The sequence below is a fragment of the Panicum hallii genome, chromosome 1 (assembly GCF_002211085.1).
Source record: "Panicum hallii strain FIL2 chromosome 1, PHallii_v3.1, whole genome shotgun sequence".
Taxonomy (NCBI): domain Eukaryota; kingdom Viridiplantae; phylum Streptophyta; class Magnoliopsida; order Poales; family Poaceae; genus Panicum; species Panicum hallii.
Genome location: NC_038042.1, coordinates 33,365,523 through 33,392,388, shown reverse-complemented (window position 1 = coordinate 33,392,388; position 26,866 = coordinate 33,365,523).

Here is a 26,866-nt window from a genome sequence, read left to right as displayed (position 1 = left end):
AGGGATCGACTCAGATCCAGATCAGCACTTTGAGGGAAAGGACCGATGCATTGCCATAGGCTCCCGGTAAAACGGCTTTTGACAGTTGCTGACTAAAACGAAAGGATTTGATTCACAAGGGAAAATCATTACAAAAGGGGAGCTGATTGCTCCTAAAGCCGATCTATCGGCTTGATCCTACGATCTACCACCAGTAGGTGCCTAAGACTTTGCGGCGCTTGATTGGAGGGGCCGCGATGGCGTCGCTGTCATCATCGCTGCTGTCGTCGTTGCTGCCGTCATCATCTCCGCCGCTGTTGCCACTGTAGCCACTGCTGTCTTCAGCCTCTTCATCATCATCATCGTCGTCACCCTCCGACAACCCGCCAAGCAGGAAGCCTCCTGCCACCGAGTCCTCCTCGGTTGATGGGGTATCGACTTCTTCCTCTGAGGAGGAGAAATCCCCCTCCCAGGACATGTCATCCTCGTCATCTTCATCCAGCTCCCCGCCGAGGAGGAGCTGGAGATCTTCATCGTCGATCAGGGATTCATCATCCTCTGACCAAGCCTGGAAATCCCACTCTGTCGGTGTTTTACCGACTGCCCACCGAGGGGTATACCAAAGGTGGTCAGTTTAGGTGTGGAGACGCCGAGATCAGGAACTCGAAGGTGCAAGGAACACAAGATTTAGACAAGTTCGGGTCGCGAGGCGCGTAATACCCTATGTCCTGTATGGGGTTTGTATTGCCTTGGGTGTTGATGTTGTGTTTTGAATCGGTCCCTATCCCACCTTATATATCCGGGAGGAAAGGGTTACATAAATCCTAGTCCAATACTAGCTAAGGAATCGTACCCGAATACAACTTAAGTAGTTTTCTTCTGTACCGACTAGCTTTATCTCCTACTCATACGTGTAGAAAACAACATAAATAAGAGATAAGAGAAGCTTTATCTCTTAATCCTGTTTAAACTACATTATGTACATAGCCCCGTAGTCCCGGGTCTGACAAGCCCCTGAACTCTTCGTAGCTGAGTAATGCAGGCTTCTCGAGTACTTTCGAAGTAGCCTTCGGCTTCTTTTGAAGCTCCATCTTGAAGTTCTTCTTCGAATACTTTCTTGGCTGCATCGAAGCTATGAGGTGCTCATGCCCCGAATTACTTCTTTCATATGGTGTGCGATTGAAAAATCGCACTCCATATGGAGTAGCCCCTGAGCCTTAGGTTGAATCGGAGAATCAGGCTAAGGGTCACATTAGTCTTGAATCTTCCTTACTTTTCAAATAAATTCAAAAAAATAAGCAGTCGATGCCACGTATCCCGCAGCCCCCGAGCCTTGAATCCAAATCTCACAGACTTGGAAATAAGGATCCAAAGGTCATGGCATGCAGTGAGAAAAATGTTTCCATGATAAATAACTAGTGTGATGGTACGAATGATGGAAGTTAGATCTGGAATTTGAAAAACCCCTTTTTTTGGGACAATTAACCCTGAAAAAATGGTTATTCAAATATTTTATCTAAACAATCCACCAAACAACCCATCATCTTCCGAATATTCCCCAAAACGACTCTTGAACTTCAAAACAGTAAAATTGTAACCGGCCGCTGGTTATTTAACCCCGCGGTAACGCCAAGTAAAATCTGCGCTTCCAATCGTCAATCTGCTAAGAAATTTCCGACTCCCCCAATCAGAGCCGGACTCGGCCTTCACCCCCTTGAAAAAACCCCAATCTAGTCGAATCTCTCCACCCCTCTCTCCGCAGCCCCCAAGCAACTCGTGGCGAGCGGATCCAGAAATAGCGCCCAAGAGTTCCAACGAGAAGGATAGGAAAGGGAAGGAGTCGCAGTCGTCGTCTGGGGAATGGACTTACAGTAAGTGCTCCAACAACGATCTCATGAAACTGGTTTCCGAGGGTTTAATCCAAGAAAAAGGTCTTGTAAACTGGCGCCTCTCTTTTCGCGAACCTTTTCCCATGGAAAATGTAGTCGAAATCATCACATTTTACCATTTTGCCGAACGGGGTCTGGCCCTCCCCTCTTGCTCTTTCTTCCATGGCCTTCTTTATTTCTACGAGCTTGAGCTCCATCACCTCAACCTGAATTCCATTTGCCATATTGCCATCTTCATCCATTTCTGCGAAGCTTTCCTCGGAATTGAACCCCACTAGGATCTTTTCCGCTTCCTTTTCCGAGTAAAGCCGCAACCCACAGCCAAAAATCTATCCTTTGTAGGGGGCGCCGGCATCCAGCTTAGATAGCAAGCCGGCGATAGGTACCTTTCCTATAAACTCCCCTCCAATATTTCTGGATGGAAGAACCACTGGTTCTACATCGAAAACCATGCCCCCTAGCTTCCTGAAAAATCCGGCAAACCCCCTATCATGAGGCTAGAGTGGAACACCGAACTCTCCAGGAGAGACCTAGACCAAGTCGACGAGTTGCTTGCCATCATAGCAGCTCATAAAGAAATAGGGGTGACCGGAGCGTCTATGATGTTCTCTTTCTTCAAACGCCGGATCCAGCCAATCCAACAACGCCACACTCTAGGCTTCCAGTACATAGGCGCTGAAGATCCCTCTTGGATATGCGCAGAAGAATTGACTGACGACGCCGCACTCATCCGGGTCAGGCGAGTGTTGCTGGACATGGATGCAGTTCCCTACGTCCCGCAGTGGTTTTCTACGCAAAATCCTCTGAAACCGGTAAGTATTTGACTACTTTTTGTTGAAAACAAGTTCTGCTGTTCTGCCACTGCTAACTGAAAATCTTCTGCATGCTAACACTATCTTTTTGCAGTCCGTCGACTTCTTCTCCCGACCCCAAGCGCCAAGAGGGGTATGCTACGTTGTAATTTAGTGGAGGGTGAGGAACCTGCTATGGCTAGATTTTTGGGCGGGTTAAATCGAGAAATTCAGGACATTCTTGCGTATAAAGATTATACTAACATAACCCGTTTGTTCCATCTTGCTTGTAAAGCTCAAAGGGAGGTACACGGATGACGTGCTAGTGCTAGGCCTAATGTTTCTGCAGGTAAATCTACATCATGGCAGCCATGCACGACTACTTCTATGGGCGGACGTGCACCTGTACCAACTCCTTCACCGAGTTGTGCAACAGCACCTTCTCCATCTAGCAACAAGCCACGTGCTCCTCCCACCTCTTAAGCAACCAAGACTGTCCAGAAGCCAGCCGCTAGTGTTTCCTCGGTTGCATCCACGGGTAGAACAAGGGATGTCCAGTGTCATCGGTGCAAGGGCTTTGGGCACGTGCAGCGTGACTGTCCTACCAAGCGCGTTTTGGTGGTCAAAGATCATGGTGCATATTCCTCTGCTAGTGATTTTGATGACGATACACTTGCTTTTTTGCTGCTGACCATGCAGGTAACGAGGGAACACTAGACGAACATATTGATGCAGGTGCAGCCGAACACTATGAGAGTCTCATTGTGCAGCGTGTGCTTAGTGCACAAATGGAGAAGGCGGAGCAAAATCAGCGACACATGCTATTCCAAACTAAGTGTGTCATGAAAGAGCGTTCTTGTCGTATGATTATTGATGGAGGTAGCTGCAACAATTTGGCTAGCAGCGAACTGGTGGAGAAGCTTGCACTTAGCACCAAACCACACCCACACCCGTATCACATTCAATGGCTAAACAACAGTGGTAAGGCTAAGGTAACGAGGCTGGTGCGCATTACTTTTGCAATCGGATCATATCATGATGTTGTTGAGTGCGATGTTGTGCCTATGCAAGCTTGCCATATTCTGCTTGGTAGGCCTTGGCAATTTGATACGGATTGTGTGCATTATGGTAGATCAAATCAGTTTTCACTCTTGCACCATGATAAGAAAATTGTGTTGCTTCCTATGTCTCCTGAAGCTATTGTGCGTGATGATACTGCTAGAGCTGCCAAAGCTAAAAGTGAGACCAATAAAATTGTCAAGTCGGTTGCTCATAAGCAAGATGAGATACGATTGAAAGGAACTTGCTTGCTTGCTACTAAATCTGATATTAATGACTTGATTGCTACCACTTCTGTTGCCTATGCTTTGGTATGCAAAGAAGCTTTGATTTCCATTCACGATATGCAGCACTCCTTGCCCCTGCTGTCGCTAACGTTTTGCAGGAGTATTCTGATGTGTTTCCAAGTGAAATACCAGCAGGGCTGCCACCAATACGAGGGATTGAGCACCAAATTGATCTGATTCCAGGTGCATCGCTGCCCAACCGTGTGCTGTACAGGACCAATCCGGAAGAAACGAAAGAGATTCAGCGACAAGTGCAAGAACTATTCGACAAAGGTTATGTACGTGAGTCCCTTAGTCCTTGTGCTGTTCTGGTTATTTTAGTCCCCAAGAAAGATGGAACGTGGCATATGTGTGTTGATTGTAGAGCTATTAACAATATCACAATTCGATATCGACATCCTATTCCACGTTTGGATGATATGCTTGATGAATTGAGTAGTGCTGTTGTGTTTACCAAAGTTGATTTGCATAGTGGGTACCACGAGATTCGCATGAAATTGGGAGATGAATGGAAAATTGCTTTCAAAACTAAGTTCGGGTTATATGAGTGGTTAGTCATGCCTTTTGGGTTAACTAATGCACCGAGTACCTTCATGTGATTAATGAATGAGGTTTTGCGTGCTTTCATTGGCAAATTTGTTGTGGTCTACTTTGATGATATATTGATTTACAGCAAATCCATGGAGGCACATCTTGATCATTTACATGCTATTTTACTGCTTTACATGATGCATGTTTATTTGGTAACCTTGAGAAGTGCGTCTTTTGCACAGATCGAGTATCTTTTCTTGGCTATGTTGTTACTCCACAGGGAATTTAAGTTGATCAAGCCAAGGTGGAAGCTATTCAGGGATGGCCTGTACCGAAGACCATCACACAAGTGCGAGTTTTCTAGGACTTGCTGGGTTCTATCATCGCTTGGTGAAGGATTTCATCACCATTGCGGCACCGTTGAATGCGCTTAAGAAGAAGGGGGTGCCTTTTTCTTGGGGCACCACACAAGAGAATGCGTTCACCATGTTGAAAGATAAGTTGACACATGCACGTCTCCTCCAACTTCCTGATTTTAATAAGACCTTTGAGCTTGAATGTGATGCTAGTGGAATTGGTTTGGGTGGTGTTTTGCTATAAGATGGTAAACCTGTTGCATATTTTAGTGAGAAATTGAGCGGACCTGTTCTGAATTATTCTACTTATGATAAGGAATTGTATGCTCTTGTGCGCACATTAGAAATATGGCAGCATTATTTGTGGCCCAAAGAGTTTGTTATCCATTCTAATCATGAATCTTTGAAACATATTTGTAGTCAAGAAAAACTGAACCGTAGACATGCTAAGTGGGTTGAATTTATTGAATCTTTTCCTTATATCATCAAACACAAGAAAGGGAAAGAGAACGCCATTGCTGATGCTTTGTCTAGGCGATATACTTTGTTGACACAACTTGATTGTAAGATTTTTGGTTTGGACACAACTAAATCATAATATGTGAATGATGCTGATTTTAAGAATGTCTTGCTGCATTGTAAGGATGAAAAACTATGGAACTAATTCGTCGTCAATGATGGGTTTGTGTTTCGAGCTAACAAGCTATGCATGCCAGCTAGCTCCGTTCGTTTGTTGTTATTACAGGAAGCGCATGGAGGTGGCTTGATGGGGCATTTTGGAGCAAAGAAGACAGAGGATGTACTTGCTGGTCACTTCTTTTAGCCAAAAATGAGAAGAGATGTGGAGCGATTTGTTGCACGCTGCACTGCATGTCAAAAAGCTAAGTCACGTTTAAATCCGCATGATTTGTGATGGAACCCGCTGGGGTTTGCTCCCGATCTTTCGATGAGAGTGGGGGATAACTCAATTTGAGGAGGATCGACGTTGTGCTGCCCGACTACAACACCACAAGGGCTGTGCTGCGCCTTAGTGACAGTTACACCGCCTCCAATTTGTGTTGTCCTTGCTGTGCCAAGAACAACCTTGAACCTACAAGCAAATCGAAGAACAAGCAAGAACAAGTGGACAAGGAAACAGCACATAGACCTTGCCCAAAGGATAAATCTGATACACACGAAGTTGGGGTTTTGAATCGAGCAAATCGGGTGGTCTAATCGACACACGCGTTTACAAGGAAGTAGCAACAGCTAAACTTACAACCAAACAAAACCCAAGTCTCAAATGGTGGCTGCTGGTGGTTTATATAGGGGGGGGGACAGCCAAGAGGCGTGGGGGGTTGTAAACCCTAACTTAGAATGGGCCCCTAGTGGGCTGAACTAGATACAAGGGCCTCAGCCCAAGACTGGAAGACTGAACGTCATTTTGGCAATTCTGCTTAAATCCTTTGGAATTTCGTTTGAGGTTGGATCCATCTAAAAGTAGACTTCAGGAGCTTTCCAACAAGTACTCATGGGCTTCAAACAATATTCGGAGCTAAGAGTTATGGCCTTCCGAAGTTGCCCCTTCCTGGAGGTCCGAACTGGTATGGTCCGATCTGATCATCCACACTCGCTTTCTTGTCGTGTTTGCTCTCCCTCCAATATGGTTCATGTCCCAAGTTCCTAAGAATAAGAAAAGCATCACAAGAATTTAGTAGTACTCCATTCATGGATGATGGTTAATGGACAGCGAGGAACGAGTTTACCTAATAATTTAGCTCTCGTGCACGAGCTCTTGTCATTAGTCCTTGCTGCGTAGTAGGCATGGGTGTATCGTTGGGAGGGATGTCCTCATCATCCTCCCCTTCTTGCATTTGAGTCGTCCTCGACTCAAGTTCATCTTCCTCACCCAAATATGGTTTCAAATCTGCAATGTTAAATGTGGGGCTAACCCCAAAATCTGCAGGCAACTCAAGTTTGTATGCATTATCATTGATCTTAGCTACAACTTTAAAAGGGCCACAACTCTCGGAAGCAACTCTGACTTCCTCAAATTAGGAAACCAATCCTTTCTCAAGTGCAGCCAAACCAAATCACCTAGTTCAAAAGTGACATGCTTCTTTCCTCTGCTACCAGCAAGTTTATATTTAGCATTCATGGTTTCTATGTTCTCCTTTGTGGTCTCATGCATTTTCAACATCAACTCAGCACGGTGTTTAGCATCAAAATTCAATCTCTCAGAAGTTGGTAGAGGCAGCAAATCAATAGGGGCTCGAGGCACAAAACCATAAACAATCTCAAAAGGGCTCTTTTTAGTAGTAGAATGTTGTGAACGGTTGTAAGCAAACTCAACATGAGGCAAACATTCTTCCCACATTTTTATGTTCTTTTTCAAAATAGCCCTAAGCATGGTAGATAAAGTTCTATTCACAACCTCAGTTTGTCCATCAGTTTGGGGATGACATGTAGTGGAAAATAGCAGCTTAGTACCTAATTTAGCCCACAAAGTTCTCCAAAAATGACTAAGAAATTTTGCATCATGATCTGAAACAATTGTGTTTGGCATACCATGCAAACGAACAATTTCACGAAAGAACAAATCAGCAACATGGGTAGCATTATCGGTCTTATGACATGGTATGAAATATGCCATCTTAGAAAATCTATCCACAACCATAAAAAACACTATCCCTCCCCTTCTTTGTCCTAGGCAGTCCTAAAACAAAGTCCATTGCAATATCTCCCATGGTGCATTAGGAACAGGTAGAGGCATGTACAAACCATGAGGATTAAGGCGTGACTTAGCTTTTTGGCATGTTGTGCAGCGAGCAACAAATCTCTCCATGTCCCTCCACATCTTGGGCCAAAAGAAATGATCAGCAAGGATGTCTTCTGTCTTCTTCACACCAAAGTGTCCCATCAGCCCTCCTCCATGTGCTTCCTGCATTAATAACAAACGCACGGAGCTAGCTGGAATGCATAGCTTGTTAGCTCTAAAAACAAACCCATCAGTTAGGACAAATTTGTTCCAAGTTTTCCCCTCCTTACAGTTCAGCAACGCATCCTTAAAATCATCATCATGAGCATATTGTGCTTTAATCGTTTCCAAGCCGAAAATTTTGCAATCAAGTTGGGACAGCATAGTGTAACACCTAGACAAAGCATCAGCAATGACATTCTCCTTCCCTTTCTTGTGTTTGATGACATAAGGGAAAGATTCAATGAATTCAACCCATTTAGCATGCCTACAATTCAGTTTTGCTTGACTTCGAATGTGTTTTAAGGACTCATGATCAGAATGTATAATAAACTCTTTGGGCCACAAATAGTGCTACCAAGTTTCCAAAGTTCGAACTAAAGCAAGCAATTCCTTATCGTAAGTAGAGTAGTTCAAGCTAGATCCACTCAATTTCTCAATGAAATATGCTACAGGCTTACCATCTTGCAGCAGCACGCCACCCAACCCAATTCCACTAGCACCACATTCAAGTTCAAATGTTTTATTGAAATCTGGAAGTTGGAGCAAGGGTGCATGAGCTAACTTATCTTTGAGCACGCTAAAAGCATCCTGTTGAGCTGCAACCCAAGTGAAGGTTGTACCCTTCTTAGTGAGTTCATGCAACGGGGCTGCAATGGTGCTAAAGTCCTTCACAAAGCGACGATAAAATCCAGCAAGTCCTAGAAAGCTTCGCACTTGGGTGGCCGTTGTGGAAACCGGCCAGCTGTGAATGGCTTCAACCTTGGCTTGATCGACTTGAATTCCCTGCGGTGTCACAACATAGCCAAGGAAAGAGACTCGATCTGTGCAAAAGGTGCACTTCTCAAGGTTACCAAACAAACGTGCATCACGGAGAGCATCCAAAACAGCACGCAAATGATCAAGATGGTCTTCTAGTGATTTGCTATATATCAGAATGTCATCAAAATATACCACAACAAATCTGCCAATGAAAGCACGTAAAACTTCATTCATTAATCTCATGAAAGTGCTGGGTGCATTAGTGAGACCAAAAGGCATGACTAACCACTCATATAGACCAAATTTAGTTTTAAACGTTGTTTTCCATTCATCTCCTAACTTCATGCGAATCTGGTGGTAACCACTATGCAAATCAATTTTCGAGAACACAATTGAGCCACTCAATTCATCAAGCATATCATGTAGCCTAGGGATAGGATGATAATATCTGATTGTTATGTTATTAATCGCTCGGCAATCTATACACATGCGCCAAGATCCATCTTTCTTAGGAACCAAAAGGACAGGAACAGCGCAGGGGCTCAGAGACTCACGCACATAACCTTTGTCGAGCAATTCTTGCACTTGGCGCTGAATTTCTTTAGTTTCTTCAGGGTTGGTCCTGTATGGTGCACGATTGGGCAAGGAGGCCCCTGGAATAAGGTCAATCTGGTGCTCAATCCCACGAATTGGTGGCAGCCCCGGTGGCACCTCCTTTGGAAAAACATCCGCATACTCCTGCAAAAGGTTAGTGACAGCAGGGGGCAAGGAAAGAGGTATGTCCTGAAGTGAAAACAAGGTTTGTTTGCAAATCAAGGCATAGCAAACAGCATGGTAGCATCAATCTCATCCAAATCAGATTTAGTAGCAATGAAACATGCCCCTTTCAGCTTAATCTCATTTCTGTTATCATGAACAGATTTGGCACTTCTCTTTTTGTGCATCTCAAGTTCATTTGCCACAATCTGATTTTTACTTTTAGCCTGTTCCTGATTCTTCATTTTACTAGCTCTAGTAAGTTCATCTTTTAAAATTGCTTCAGAAGACATTGGATGCAACACAATCCTTTTATCATGGTATTGGAAGGAATACTGATTTGATCTACCATGATGCATAGAATCTTTATCAAATTGCCATGGCCTTCCTAGTAGAATACTACATGCTTGCATTGGCACAACATCACATTCAACAACATCTTTATAACATCCGATGGCAAGATTAATTTGCACAAGTTTTGTTACCTTTGCCTTACCGGTGTTATTCAGCCATTGAATGCAATATGGATGCGGTTGGGTGGTAAACGCAAGCTTCTCCACCATGTCTCTGCTGGCCAAGTTGTTGCAGCTACCTCCATCGATGATCACTCGACACGAACGCTCTTTGATGACATAGTTTGTTTGGAACAATGTGTGCTGCTGATTTTGCTCCGCTTTCTCCATTTGTGCGCTCAGCACACGCTGCACAATTAGGCTCTCATAGTGGTCGGCTTCAGCTGCATTAATATGTTCTTCCGAGCAGCCCTCACTTCCTGCATGGTCAGCCGCAAGCAATGCAAGTATATCTTCATCAAGTTCACTAGTAGATGAGTACTCACTATCATTTTTGACCACCAAAACACGCTTGCTTGGGTAGTCATGCATGACATGTCCAAATCCCTTGCAGCGGTGGCACTGAACATCTCTTGTTCTACCTGTGGATGCCACCGATGAAGTGGTTGCAGCAGGTTTTTGCGTTGTCTTTGCTGCTGAATTTGCAGGGTTGTCACGAGGCTTGTCGCTAGAAGGTGGGGCTGCTGTTCGAGCTGACGATGAATAAGGTGCAGCAGCACGTCCAGTTGATGGAATGCTTGAGCGGGGCTGCGTGGAAAAATTCCTCCCTGCAGAAATGTTAGTCCTGGTACTTGCACGTCGTCCCTGCACTTCCCTTTCAGCTTTGCAAGCAAAATTGAACAAACGGGTTATGTTAGTGTACTCTTTATAAGCAAGGATGTCCTAAATTTCCCGGTTTAACCCACCCAAAAATCTAGCCATAGCAGGTTCCACATCCTCCTCTAAATTGCACCGTAGCATGCCCATTTGCAGCTCTTGATAGTATTCTTCTACACTTTTAGTACCTTGTCTTAACTGCTGCAGCTGGTTTAAAAGATCACGTGCATAGTAAGATGGAATAAATCTAGCCCTCATGATCCGTTTCAAAGCATCCCAAGTTTGTGGCATGTTATTAGTATTTTTCTTGCCATGTTCTATCCATCAAACGGAAGCAAAATCAGTGAATTCACTAGTTGCAGCCCTAACACAAGCATTTTCAGGAAAATCATGACAAGTAAACTTTTGATCAACAGCCATCTCCCAAATAAGATAAGCATCCGAATCATATTTACCATCAAAAGAGGGTATCTTAAATTTTATCTTACTGAAAGCAATGTCATTGTTATGTACCTCATGTGGACGTTGTCCACCCATACCTCGACGGTTACGACGTAGATGTCGCTAGCCTCGATCCTCAACTTCGATGTCAGCAGCATAATCAGCACCTGAATTTTCTGCGCCGTCCTCATCCTCTTGGCCACGTCCTCTATGCTGATCATTCATCTTCGCGTGGAGCTCATCAAAGCGCCTTAGAAGAGCAGCGAGACTCTTGTCCACACGAGCAACCGTCGTCTCCAAGTCTGCAAGCTTGGTGTTGTTGGAAATCTGTGCGGTCTCCATTTGCCCAATCTTCTCATTTATCACCTGCAAATCATTATCAATTCCAAAGGTGTACTCCCTCACTTGCTTTTGAAAATGTTGTACGATGCCTTTGGTGCGAGGTGTAAGCAGACCTCCACCATCCTCATCCTCACTCCCTGCACCTGCCATGGTTAGCTTGCAGCAAACAAAGTCACAAGAAGTTGCCTACCAACTAAAGGAAATAGGTGGTGGCACACTATATGATCACTCACACTTGTCCATTCAAGTTCTTACATGTTCTTACCAAGCAAGGCAGGAGGTGTCGGCAGCCAGCAAGAACAACACAAATGGTTACACAAGAACAACCCCGTGATGTAGTAGATAATTTGTAGAGCTATAGGTGGCTGCAAACAAAACAAATCAAGGTACAACTAGAACCACATTAGTCAAAGCAAGTTGAATAGACATTCATTGATGGTCCTATGCTGGTCCTAGTACCAAATCAAGCTAGAGACGTGAGCCTAAACACAAATGTTGTCACACACCAAGACAGCAAGGAATGCAAGAAAACAACAGCTCTATTCCCTTCACTTTTTTTCTCTTCTCTTCTCTTTCTTTTTTTTTGCTCTTTCTTTTTCAGGGGCTAAAACTCTTTTGAAAACCCAACAACCCAAACAAAGGGATTGCTGCACACAACTCCTTTGAAATCAGTTCCAATATCTCAACTTTCAGACAGCAGGTCGTGAATCTCAAGTGCTATTGCGACGCGCTCAGAAGGAGTTAGGGAGCAAATTTAGATCCGTTGGAAAGAACACGAGATAACCTTTCCAGATTGTACATTTAAATCGGACATGTAACACAAGATATAGGACTGTTTTCTTCCAGTGCTCAGATCTGGGAAGATGGATTCGTGGTGGCAGAAATGACAGCAGAAATATGAATAGATTTGGTGGATTTCGTGGTGACTAAAACGTGACCAGAACTCAAAACTCTAAATATTGAACTACTAAGAACCAGCAACTAGCCCAAACAATGCAACTGAAAACTCAACAAGCAAAGAACTCAACAAGCCCAAGACTGGAAGACTAAATGTTATTTTGGTGATTCTGCTTAACTCCTTTGGAATTTCATCTTGAGGTTGGATCCATTTGAAAGTAGACTTCAGGAGCTTTCCAACAAGTACTCATGGGCTTCAAACAATATTCAGAGCTAAGAGTTATGGCCTTTTGAAGTTGCCCCTTCCTTGAGGTCCGAACTGGTATGGTCCGATCTGATCATCCACACTCGCTTTCTTGTCGTGTTTGCTCTCCCTCCAATCTGGTTCATGTCCCAAGTTCCTAAGAATAAGAAAAGCATCACAAGAATTTAGTAGTACCCCATTCATGGATGATGGTTTATGGACAACGAGGAACAAGTTTACCTGATAATTTAGCTCTCGTGCACGAGCTCTTGTCATTGGTCCTTGCTGCGTAGTAGGCATGGCTGTATCCTTGGAAGAGATGTCCTCATCAATAGCCAGCTAGACCAAGAAAACTGCGGATCTGATGGACTGACATAGGAGGTTTCCAATTTAGCACTTCTTGGATTTTACTTGGATCAACGGATATACCATCACTGGAGATAGTGTGACCCAAAAATTTAACGGTATCCAGTCAAAACTCGCATTTGGAGAATTTGGCGTACAAGTGGTGGTCTCTTAATCTCTGAAGAACAATATGGAGATGGTTCGCATGATCTTTCGGATTTTTGGAATAAATCAGAATGTCATCAATGAAGACCATTACGAATTTGTCTAGTTCTTGCGTGAAGACAGAGTTCATGAGATACATGAAGTATGTTGGTGCATTGGTAAGACCAAATGATATGACCAGATATTCATAGAGTCCATATCTGGTGGAAAAGGCTATTTTTGGAATGTCACTCAGCCTGATCTTAATTTGATGGTATCCTGAGCGGAGGTCAATCTTAGAGAATACCCGGGCTCCGGCTAACTGATCAAACAGAATGTCAATGCGGGGTAGAGGATATTTGTTTTTTATGGTTACCGCATTGAGGGGACGATAATCTACACATAACCTTAGGCTATTGTCCTTCTTTTTCATGAACAGGGCTGGACAACCCCATGGTGAAGCACTTGGACGAATGAAACCCTTATCAAGGAGGTCCTGGAGTTGGATTTTTAACTCTGCCAGCTCATTGGGTGGCATACGATAGGGCCTTTTAGAGATGGGGGCTGTGCCGGGTTGTAGTTCTATGATAAACTCAATGTCCCTGTCCGGGGGCATTCCAGGCAAGTCATCTGTAAAACATCTGGGTATTCACAAATAATAGGGATGTCCTTTAACTTGATCCCTTCTACAGCATAGGCACAAGAGTTGATGCACTCCCATTGTGGAAGATAGAGAATAGTAGTTTCACGATCGGGTGAATCTATCTCCACGGCTCAGGAAAAGATATCCAATGACAATCGGTGCCTAGTTGATAGAGTCGGAGTGCCCGATCCTTCGGTGAGTGGAGATAATTTCGATCTGGTGGAAGATGACCCTCACGATCTGACTACGACGAGCGAGCCCAAAGCGCCAATGCAATCGCTGAACCAACTTCCTGTGGTTACCGACCTTGTTGATGCAAGATCAGCCTGATCACGAAGATCGTTTCCTGCACGCAATCGAAGAACGAACAAGAAAAAGATGCGAGCAATCACAATATCACTCGAAGGTGGAGTTCTGAATCTCACGAGGACAGCGCGTATTTGCGCGTGTTCAAGAGTAGCTAAAGCTAGATGTAAAACAAAACTCAAGTCTGGAAAGCAATGATGCCTATATCTAAATAGAGGAAGAGAGGGGCGCAACCCTAGGAAAGGGGCGGCCAGGGAGGGGGCGCAGCCCCTAGTGGTGGTCAGCCCTAGGCGCCCACGCAAGGGCCTCTGTTGGGCCAGCATCTATTCTTCTGGGCCTTCGTTCTTCAGTAGCATGACGAAGTTCAGTTCTCTTGCACGGGCCCGAGCGATTGGCCCAAAAGGAGGTGGCGCCTGGGGTGGAGGAGCATCTGGTGTCGCTGGAAAAGGTGCTGCTGGCGTAGACATACTCGTGTTGTAGTTGATGTCCTCATCATCCTCCCCTTCTAGAATTGAAGTCGTCCTCGACGGCAACTCCTCATCCTCACCCACATATGGCTTCAAATCTGCAACATTAAAACTAGTGGAAACACCAAGCTCCGCAGGTAGGTCAAGGACATAAGCATTATCATTAATCTTGGTTAGCACCTTAAAAGGACCAGCAGCACGAGGCATCAATTTAGAATGGCGTAAAGTAGGAAACCGATCCTTTCTCAAATGCAACCAAACCATATCACCAGGTTCAAAAGTAACAAGTTTTTGACCTTTACTACCAGCAACCTGATATTTAGCATTAGCAGCAGCAATGTTTTGTTGAGTCTGTTCATGCAAATTAATCATGTGTTCAACATGGGCAACAGCATCTATGTGTGGGGCGTCCGCAGCATCAAGCGAAAACAAATCAATAGGCGCCCGAGGAATATAACCATAAACAATCTGAAAAGGGCACATCTTTGTAGAAGAATGTGTTGCATGATTATAAGCAAACTCAACATGAGGCAGGCAATCTTCCCAACGTTTCAAATTTTTGTCTAAAACAGCCCTAAGCATGGTTGACAAAGTTCTATTAACCACCTCAGTTTGTCTATCAGTCTGAGGGTGACAAGTTGTGCTAAACAGCAATTTAGTTCCCATTTTATTCCAAAGTGATCTCCAAAAATGACTGAGAAACTTAGCCTCACGATCAGAGACTATTGTATTCGGAATACCATGCAAACGAATAATCTCTCGAAAGAACAATTCAGCAACACTGCTAGCATCATCAGTCTTATGACATGGTATAAAATGAGCCATTTTGGAGAATCTATCAACAACCACAAAAATGCTATCCCTCCCCTTCTTAGTTCTAGGCAATCCCAAAATAAAGTCCATAGAAATATCAAGCCAAGGGGAAGTAGGGACAGGCAAAGGCATATACAAACCATGGTTGTTCAGTCGTGACTTAGCTTTCTGACAAGTAGTGCAGCGGGCAACAAGGCGCTCAACATCACGGCGCATCCGGGGCCAAAAGAAGTGGGCGGCCAGCACCTCATGCGTCTTGTAGATGCCAAAGTGTCCCATGAGACCGCCTCCGTGTGCTTCCTGTAACAACAAAAGACGAACCGAGCTTGCTGGAACACACAGCTTGTTAGCGCGAAACAGAAACCCATCCTGCATGTGAAATTTGCCCCATGGTTTGCCATCCATACAATGAGCTAAGATATCTTTAAAATCAGCATCATCGACATATTGATCTTTCACAGTATGCAAGCCAAAGATTTTAAAATCTAACTGGGACAGCATGGTATATCGACGAGACAAAGCATCAGCAATGACATTTTCCTTCCCATTCTTGTGTTTAATAATGTAAGGGAAAGACTCAATGAATTCTACCCAATTAGCATGACGACGGTTCAGATTTGTTTGGGTACGAATATGTTTCAAAGCCTCATGATCAGAATGGATGATAAACTCGCGATGCCAAAGATAGTGCTGCCATGTTTGCAAAGTGCGAACTAAAGCATAAAGCTCCTTATCATAAGTAGAATATCTCAGGCTAGCACCGCATAATTTCTCACTAAAATAAGCAACCGGTTTTCCTTCTTGTAACAAAACAGCACCTAGCCCAATACCGCTAGCATCACATTCAAGCTCAAACACTTTATTAAAATCAGGCAATTGCAAGAGGGGAGCATGTGTTAACTTATCTTTCAAAGTGTTGAACGCTACCTCCTGTGAGTCGCCCCAAGCAAATGGCGCACCTTTCTTTGTAAGCTCGTGCAAAGGGGCTGCAATGGAGCTGAAATCACGGACGAACCGACGGTAGAATCCTGCAAGTCCAAGAAAGCTCCGAATCTGTGTAACCGTCGTCGGTGTAGGCCATTCCTGAATGGCATCAATCTTGCTGCTGTCCACCTCAATGCCCTGCGGAGTCACAACATAACCAATAAACGAAACACGTTGCGTGCAAAAGATGCATTTTTCCATATTACCAAATAAGCGAGCTGCACGCAACGCATCAAAAACAGCACTCAAATGTTCTAAATGCGCTTCCATAGTCTTGCTATAAATAAGGATATCATCAAAATAGACAACAACAAACAATCCTATGAAAGGCCTTAGAACTTCGTTCATCAAACGCATAAAGGTGCTGGGAGCATTAGTCAAACCAAACGGCATAACCAACCATTGATATAACCCAAATTTCGTTTTAAAAGCCGTTTTCCATTCATCACCCAGTTTCATTCGAATCTGATGGTAACCACTACGCAAATCAATTTTAGTGAAAAGAATGGCGCCACTAAGCTCATCTAGCATATCCTCAAGGAGTGGTATAGGGTATCGATAACGAATGGTGATGTTATTAATAGCGCGACAGTCTACACACATACGCCATGAGCCATCTTTCTTTGGAACAAGTAACACAGGAACTGAGCAAGGGCTAAGAGACTCACGAATGTAACCCTTGTCAAGCAACGCCTGCACCTAGCGCTGGATCTCCTTCGTCTCATCCGGATTTGTACGGTATGGTGCGCGGTTTGGAAGCTGTGCGTCGGGAATGAGATCGATCTGATGCTCAATTCCACGGAGCGGGGGAAGACCCGGTGGCAAGTCTTTGGGAAAGACATCAGCGTACTCCTGCAAAAGGTTAGCAACCGCAGGAGGAATATCCAAAGACGGTGCATCATCAAGTGAAACGAGCATACTAGAGCATACAAGTGCATAGCAGGGCAAGTGAGCATCGCGGAGATCATCAAAATCAGCACGTTGAGCAAGTAAAAACAGGAGCATTCAACTTGATTTCAGAATTAGAATTCGATGGTGATGGTTCAATTTGTTTAGCATTCCTAGCAGCTCGAGCAAGATCATCTTTAACAATTTGTTCAGGTGTCATTGGATGTATAATTATTTTCTGACCCTTAAACATGAAAGAATAATGATTCGAACGACCATGATGCAAGCTATCAGTATCATATTGCCAAGGTCTACCAAGTAACAAAGAGCATGCTTCCATGGGAATAACATCACAATCGACAAAATCAGAATAAGCACCCATGGAGAAAGGGACACGCACTGACCGTGTTACTCTAATTTTTCCACCATCATTAAGCCACTGAATGTGATATGGATTCGGATGCTTACGAGTGGGTAATGACAACTTCTCGACCAGCACGGTACTTGCCAAGTTGTTGCAGCTACCGCTGTCAATGATGATGCGAATCGACCGCTCCTGCACAACGCCCTTTGTATGGAACAGAGTGTGTCGCTGATTCTTCTCGGGCGGGACGACCTGTGTACTAAGAACACGCTGCGCAACAAGACTTTCATACCTATCGGCGTCACCCGGGTTGACATGTACCTCCGCCTTAGCTGCATGGTCAGTGGCAAGCATAGTATGATGAGTGTCCTCGGAATCACTAGCCGACGAGTACTCACCATTTCACGTATGAGCAAGGTGCGCTTGTTTGGGCAGTCCCGAATCATGTGCCCAAATCCTTTGCAACGATGGCACTGAATATCCCGTGTACGTCCTGTGGAAGGAGCAGCGCCTGTGGACGGGGGTGCTGCAGGTTTGGCTGGCCTCTCGCGCGGTGTAGTGCTGGTCATGGATGGCGCATGCAGGGCAGGCGCTGAGCTGGTTGCCGGGCTTCTTCCTGCAAAAGAGTTAGAAAATGTCTTCGAGCGGCGACCCTGCACTTCACGTTCAGCTTTGTAAGCATATGCAAACAATGTGGTCATATCATTATATTCCTTATAATCAAGTATGTCCTGAATTTCGTGGTTCAAACCACCGCGAAAACGTGCCATAGCAGCGTCATCTGTCTCAAACAAACCACAACGAATCATACCTTTTTGTAGCTCCTGATAGTAGTCCTCAACAGATTGTTGACCTTGTCGAAAGCACTACATTTTTTCAAGCAAATCTCGTGCATAATATGAAGGGACAAATATGTGTCGCATGGCAGCTTTTAATTGAGTCCAAGTGGTGGGAGGGGGATGTTTTTGCTTATATTCACGCCACCAAATTAAAGCAAAATCAGTAAATTCACTAATAGCAGCTTTAACTTGAGAACTAGCAGGAATATCATGGCATGAAAATTTCTGGTCGACCTCTAGTTCCCAATCAAGATATGCAGCAGGATCATATTTGCCATTAAAAGATGGAATTTTAAATTTAATCTTAGCGAATGGGTCATTATGTTGATGACGTACCACACGGCGGGCACGACCGCGGCGAGCTCCCTCTTCCGGCTCCGTGTCACCGCCATAATCCTGCTGCAACTCCGTGATCGTTGTGTTCAATGCGTCTAGCCGTGCCACGATGGTGTCGAGCGTGGTCCTAGCGGCCGTCTGAGCGAGGTCGAGCTGATCGAACCTCTCGGTCGATGACGTGATCGTCGAGTCAAGCCGTTCATGCATCGTCTTGATGTCCGCAGCAAGTCCATCAACTCGTGTCCGCATGTCCTGCAGCTGTTCATCCGCTGTGCCTTCGTCTCCTGCCATAGTTAGCGCAAACACAAAAACAAAGCCTACGACAACAAGGGTGTAACGGCTCACAAGGCGCTCATAGTAGTGCTGTTATCAAAATCTTATCCGTTCTTACCAAGCACACAGGGGTGATCTGCAACCAACAGGTAGAACCGGTGAAAGATTGGAGGAGCGATTGCCTGGAGAAACAAAGTCTGCTCGTCGTAGAACTATGTGGAGTTCTGGGTAGGCTGCACTCAATTCAAGGGTTAGCGCAATCAAACAATAATGCAAGGTTGAATTATAGTGCCAAACACGTAATCAAAGCTGCTGGAAACAAAGTGCAAAAGTTGAGCAAGGGTATGGGGGGTAAAGGAAAAACACAAGAGAGAAAACAAGGAACCTGGGCGTCCTGCGGAATACACCCAAATGAAGGTAACCTCCTTTCGGTTTCCCCCTTTTTTGTTTCTGCGTTTCTGTTCTTTTTTTTTTTGCCAGGAGTCCTCAAAACTGATAATATGAACACAGAGGATCTAAAACAGCAAGTTACGACACACACTTTTTCCGAAAATACAGGGGTATTCCGGTAAAAAGAAGAGTAAGGCGAACCTCAGAATATGGTACCAAGAAAGAGAGATACGGATATGAAAAACTGGCACGGCGTGGATAAGGGGGGGGGGGGGAATGTGACCAGGGCAGGTGACCGAGTCGGTCACGGTGCGTTGTGGAGGTGGGGTGGAGGGAAGGGGTGATCGAGTCTGAATCGGTCCCGACGTGTGTAAGGGGGATTTGCGGCCGTCCTCTGCCCAGGCTCCTTTCCCGTTCCTCTTTTTTTTTTACTTTCCTTTTTTTTGATTGCTTTCTTTCCTTTTTTTTTGACTTTCCTTTCACACAGGCGTGCGGGAGGACGAACAGGGCCGGCGGCGCTACGGCAAAAAGGAAGGCGAGCAGCAAGATGGAAGGGCGGCGCACGAGGTGTGAAGAGATAGGAACAAGGCGATGAGAAAACAAAAACACAAGTAACCAGCAACAATTGAAGTGTACAGCACACAAATTCAACAACGCAAAGTATTGAAAGAATGCGCGAGGCTAAAAAGGTTGCTGGGACAAGATCTAACCTGAAAATAAATTTTTGTTTTGGTTTTTGTGGACTGTAGGAAGGGAAAAAAACACTCGAGAACTCACCGATCAACCTGGAAAGCTGATACCACTTGATAGAGTCGGAGTGCCCGATCTTTCGATGAGTGGAGATAATTTCGATCTGGTGGAAGATGACCCTCACGATCCGACTACGACGAGCGAGCCCAAAGCGCCAATGCAATCGCTGAACCAACTTCCTGTGGTTACCGACCTTGTTGATGCAAGATCAGCCTGATCACGAAGATCGTTTCCTGCACGCAATCGAAGAACGAACAAGAAAAAGATGCGAGCAATCACAATATCACTCGAAGGTGGAGTTCTGAATCTCACGAGGACAGCGCGTATTTGCGCGTGTTCAAGAGTAGCTAAAGCTAGATGTAAAACAAAACTCAAGTCTGGAAAGCAATGATGCCTATATCTAAATAGAGGAAGAGAGGGGCGCAACCCTAGGAAAGGGGCGGCCAGGGAGGGGGCGCAGCCCCTAGTGGTGGTCAGCCCTAGGCGCCCACGCAAGGGCCTCTGTTGGGCCAGCATCTATTCTTCTGGGCCTTCGTTCTTCAGTAGCATGACAAAGTTCAGTTCTCTTGCACGGGCCCGAGTGATTGGCCCAGAAGGAGGTGGCGCCTGGGGTGGAGGAGCATCTGGTGTGTCTGGAAAAGGTGCTGCTGGCGTAGACGTACTCGTGTTGTAGTTGATGTCCTCATCACTAGTCATCCAATCCATGCCTAGGAGGACATCCATTCCTTCTAGGTCCAACAACAATAAATCTATTTTTATCAGATTGCTACCCAACTGAATTGGCACCTTTCTATAAATTTGATTTGATGAAATTTTACCGCCAGGAGTCGCTATCATATAGGCTCCCTTAGTAGGATAGAAATCCAGACCTACTTTTGTTACACATTTTGAACTGATAAAACTATAGGTTGCACCAGAATCAAAAAGTATAATCACGGGTTGATGGTTTATAGAGAAAGTACCTGTCATTATCAGTGCACCCTCGGGAAGTTCGGAGAGAGTTGTGAAGTTCACCCTCCCCTGGCGGACTTGTACCATCTGTTTCTTGCCCTTGCCTTTGTTGTTCGGGTTGGATGCTTACCCTTGGAAAGATTTCCTGGGTTGAGGACAATCTCGGATGAAATAGGATGAGCTGCCGCAGTTGAAACAACGATTGTTGTTGTTTCCTTGGTTGGACGGCGGAAAGCTCGGCCTCGGGCCTTGCTGCTGTTGCTGCTGGGGTTGTGGTGTTGGCGGCCGATTGAATCGAGCCTGCTGGGGAGGCCTGGCTACCCATCTGCCAGGTAGATTGTTTCGGAATGGGGCTCGGGTACCGGTGTTCTGGACCAACCGATACCTTGGCGGTTGCACATTTGAGGGTCCCGTGGGTGTCTTCCGTTTCTTTTTTGCCCGATGGGCTGATATGCAGTCTTCTTGAGTAATGGCCATATTGACCAATTCATTAAAGTTGTCGGCCCTTACCAGGTTTAGCCGTTCCTTAAGCTTTGTCTTCAGGCCATGGCGGAAATGATCCCATTTACGGGCGTTAGTGTCTGCATGATAACCCGCATACTGACACAGGTGATTGAAGGCCTGTGCATACTGCATGACAATGCGGGTTCCTTGGGTCAAAGTTAAAAATTCATTGAGCTTTCGCTCACTGAGTCCTTCTGGAATGTGATGCGCTCTGAAAGCGGTCCGGAATTCGTCCCATGTGACAACATGACCAGCTGGTTGCATGGCGTAATAATGGTCCCACCATATGTGGGCAGTGCCGTGAAGTTGTTGAGCTATGAAGAGTGCCTTGTTCGCGTCTGAGCATGGTGCAGATAACAATGCAAACTTGGACTCTATAGTGCAAAGCCATGCGTCAGCATCGAGGGGCTCATCGGTTTTATGGAACAATGGGGGCTGAGTGCTGAGAAAGTCTTGGTAACCAGCCGATGGATGTTCATCACAACCTCAGGACGTGTGATGAGACTAGTTCATCTGGGCCTGTACTAGCTGGTTAAGGAGTTCCATCTGTCGTGCCATGACTTCCACTAGATTTGGTGGTGCTGGTGGCGGTTGTTGGGAACCACTAGCTTGGTCTGCCCGGAAACCTTCCGGGGTTCCACGTGTAGCTCCAACCATCTGAAACAAAGGAGATGTCCATTATCAACAACATATTCTTGCTCCTATTTTTAGAAGATATACCACTACCAAATAGATACGTAATTCACATATCCTGTTTAACCAACTCATTCCAGGTGCAAGGATATTGAAGAAAAGCAATTAAATACAAGGTTTAGATTACAAAGCAGATACTGGTTGTCCTTAACATATTACATCAGGGTAGTCCAGTTACTATGGGTCAAGTCATACGTACACATGCCACCTGTACTACAGCACGTGGCTCTAGATCCAGGTAGACTACTCACTACCTATGTCACAACATCCTACACTAGTTACATCAGAAAGATCGACGATTTGGATGGACTAGAAATCGTCGAGGTCGCCTACGGAGGACTGGCTGCCGGAAGAGGAGTGATCTGGCTGAGGGTTAGGCTCTGGGTTTCCATGCTCGGAGTCGAGATCAAAAACTCCCTCAATTTCCTCTGGTTCTTCTTCTTCGCCTTCAGGTACTTCAGGTACAGCAGGAGGTGCTGGCTGCTGCTGAAGTTCGTCGATGTGAGCATGGGCGTCGTCAACCTCAAGGATGAGGTCGGGGACTTGCTCCTAGAGGAACTCGATAATCGTGTTACGTTGAGTGATTATTGCATCACTCTCATTGATCTGATCCTCCCAGTGGACAATGGTCTCATCTCACTCCGCAATAATTTCCTCCTTTTCCGTGACCAATGCTTGAAGCTCTTCTATCTGAGTGACCTGTCGATTAGCATTTCTGTAATGACCTTGAGCTATACCAGTCAATAGACTCATACCGCGACGCAGCAAGATCTGATAGTGATGCTGGGCATTCATGAATCTGATGGTACCACGGAGCGTCTCTTCAGCTAAATCTCCCAGCATGTGGCCATAATGAGCTATCCGGAAATTCCACTCGGGGTCACTGGAATCTATTGCAGGGAATAGGCCGATAGGATGCCCGGCAACTTCCATGGGATGCTGGTTGCAGAAAGTGTGGATGGCCTCAAGAGCTGCGGTCTCAATGGTGTCAACGAGATGATAGCCAACCACATCAACCTCGATGGGCTGCCACTGAGAATGAAAAGGGTGCTGAGGAATGGTCATCTTAACTCTGCACTGAGGAACACCTTCCTCCCTATATTCTACTCCATCATATTGTGGGGTCTCGGTGTAGAAGAATAACCTAAGTGACTCCCATGAGAGACGGGGAAAACCCTCCCAATGCAAGGCATTGGTATGGAGATGCCCTGCGTGATCCCAAAAGACATTTGAAGGAGCCGCCATCGGAAGCAAGAATTCAAATGGTGAGATTTTGAAGGATGCCGAAAACTCAACTAAGGCTACCACAAGAATCCTATTGAAACCACACTAGAGATAGACAACACTCTATATGTCCTTAAAAGAACAACACTTTCAATGCACTCACTTTGCTTGATGATGAATTATACATGCGCGTACTATTCGACCTCACAACCAAAACAATTGCCAAATATTTTTGGACTTATGTGGTTAATTTCGGTGGCATAACACATACGTCTCTCACTAATAACCAATCAATAAGTCCTATCCGTCTTAACCTCTTAATCGTGGTTAGTGTACCTGCCGAAGACCATATTTATATAACATGAACCTTTCATGGCAGCACGACATGAAAGCGTCCCCAAATAGTACTGTTCACTATAGAAACAGTATCCGTACAATTTCCACCGTACGGACGACGTTAGCATACGTTACATCTGCAACGTATTCACGGGGGGTACCGCTTAAAATGGGGGTATGAACAGCGATCACCATACCCTGTGCCGAACCATATACTCCCAATATGATCAACTAATGTTGATATATTGGCAGCATCTCAAGTAAGCCACTGCTTGAGAAACAGCGTTCGGTTCGCATCACCGACGGGAAGGCCAATCTCCCTCAGTTGGCTGAGGATCCTTACCTTCTTACCTTCTTGTCTCAATGTTGAGGAACAAGACAATACAACTAGATATCTAGGGTTGGTTGTGCTCGAAAGTAAGTTTTGACAGAAAGTAGTGCTGCAAGTTAGAGCTGAACTATACACATATACATACTAGTAGCCACCTGATTATTCCCGTATAAACTCCTAGGGCTTTACGATCTAAGCACCAACCTTAACGAATCCAACGCAATTTGTAAGCTCTTTTATTAAGCAAATTTTACCCTGAAAACATTTTTAAGAGCTGTTGCAGTTTTAGTGTCGATTGTAAGAGTAAACCTACAGCTCTGATACTAGCTGTGGCAGAACCGCCTGAATTATTCCGGCTCAAGTGCGCTAGTCATCACTATGCAGGCGATACTAACTCAACGCACTTCAAATGGAACAACCCATTGGTCTGTCGGGTCACCGCCCGATACAACCACGGTTCAATAGGATCGAAGTAGGTTTACCTCGCACAAAGGCAAGTTTACAATCACACAATTGTTTCGAACTTAAAGTAAACTTATACAAACATTGTTTAAAACCACAAGCTATACAAGCTTGTTCGGAGTCACAGCGGAAGAAATTAACACGTGACTACACACGTCGCGAAAGTTGACACCACGCTCAGCCCATAACATGGTGTCATTCCGGAGGGTCATTGCCAGCCGGGGACGGATCCCATTCCACGGACCAGCCAAACGAAACAGGGAAAGGCCAGGCTGGACTATCCATTTGGTTCTCACAGGCCATACCTGAAAAACAGACTGGCAAGACTGAGTATGCTAATACTCAGCAAGACTTAACCGAGATTGGGTATACTTAGCCCATAACAAGAGCATGAAGGATTGAGAGGCTCTGGTTTTCTTTTTGCTGAAAAACAACAAAGAGTATGACCTAACGTTCATGTTTTAACTTTCATATTCTAGTTTCATTAACCATTCTAGGTAAGCACCTATACTAGTCAAGCAAGGTAGATATTAGCATTCATCAAGATTATTCCAACAATGGTTACTGTTCTTACTCTATGTGGCAGAAGGAGCAAGCAATCTCAATCTCCACGAGAAACAGACGATTCTAAATCAAGTTTCATAACCTTGCAAGGGTAAACCTAACTCACACGCTTGGAACATCCAATGATCGTTCCGAAGCGACCGTTTACCTTTCATTCCGACTCATGGATCAGGGCCACCACAAGCGATTGTAGGACCATACGCACATCCAATGTGCAGGACGTATGTCTGTAGCGCGACTACATGACCGTACTCCTGTCCGTTGTGCGGAACGTATTCCCGCATGTCGGTGTGTGTGCGAAAAACCAAATTACGAGTGGTGGGAGGTACGTCCATTCCTCGGGCCTATCGGTTACTAGGCTTACCGCTTAGCATATTTCACGGCATGTGGCGAGTACTTTCAAACACTTGACCATAGCTACCACACACTGCGACCTTATCAACTTTTATTAACACAGACGGGGTATCCTTCCAAGTCATGATACCGTACATGACCCCGTCTATCATCCTTATAGTGATTGCAGAATAATAAACATTCAATTCCTATTAGCAAAGCATCTATTCGATAAGGACTCAAGCACAATACATAGGTTCCTAGGATTCATGCATCTAGGGTTCCATTTCAATTCCTAGAATTAATGCATAATATAGATATATAAGTAGAAAACTGTATAAGTGTAATAATTTAAAATACTGGGTTATGCATCGGGGCTTGCCTTCTTGAGCGGGGCTAGGGTCAGGGATGTCAAAAATTTCCGAACCTTGGTTCGGGGCTTCAGTTAAATTCTCGACGACGTTCACCGGGTCTTCAGAAAACCCTTGCTCGTGTTCTGGGACTAGCTCGTAGTCCCCGTCGTCGAGTGTCGCTGACTCTACATGATATGCAATAATTTGAATTAGGTGGTTCTTGAGTTAAGAATTTTACTTCACGATAAAGTTGCAATCCAACCAATTGATAAACACAACTTCATAAAACAAGACCTTTGAATTCAAACTTACTATTTGTATCTTAGTCCAATTATCATAATTAATTGGATTAATTGAATTAGGTTAACAAGTTTGATTTTTATTTTGAAATCTACAAAGGTTATGGCCTTGAATTTTTGTGGGTAAGCTTACTTCTAACAGATGAGCTTACCATGAATTTTTCATAGATTTCTAAAATCAGAGATTAAAGCATTTGAATTAAGTTCAAATTTCAAGTTTAAATTCAAACCTTAGGCAAAATAGTGCCATAAATTCTTGAAAGATTTACTATGAACTAATTAATTACAGAATATCACATGATAAAAAGATCTAAGCATGAAAACCTTAGTAACATGCTTGAAGAAATTTAAACCATTTCAAGCTTGATTTGCATAAGTTTAAATTAGTTTAAGCTATGGTCTAGTGCTGCAAGTGCAATTTGCACACAAGCTCAATCATACCCTAAACAGGCTACACACCAAAAATCACAAGCAATAGAGTTAGCATGCAAAAGTTACACATAAGATACCCTTTTGCTAAACTTTAAAATAACTGAAAAAGCATTTGGTTTCAAACCAAACTTTAATAACTAAAGTTGTAGAGCTAAACTTCTGGAGTACAACAAAACTAGTTTGGCAATTTTTGGACTTTTCTACAAATTCCTATGGATTTTTAAAGTTGGCTGATTTGAAATAGGGGGTACTGATTTTCCACAGAAAGGCCCCTGGAAAGATTTGAATCCTTGCAATTGGATCCTTGGTTGGGTTTTACAGAGAAACCGATTGACGGCGATCAAATTCCAACGAGGGGGCTCACCGCGGCGAGGGGAAAGTGG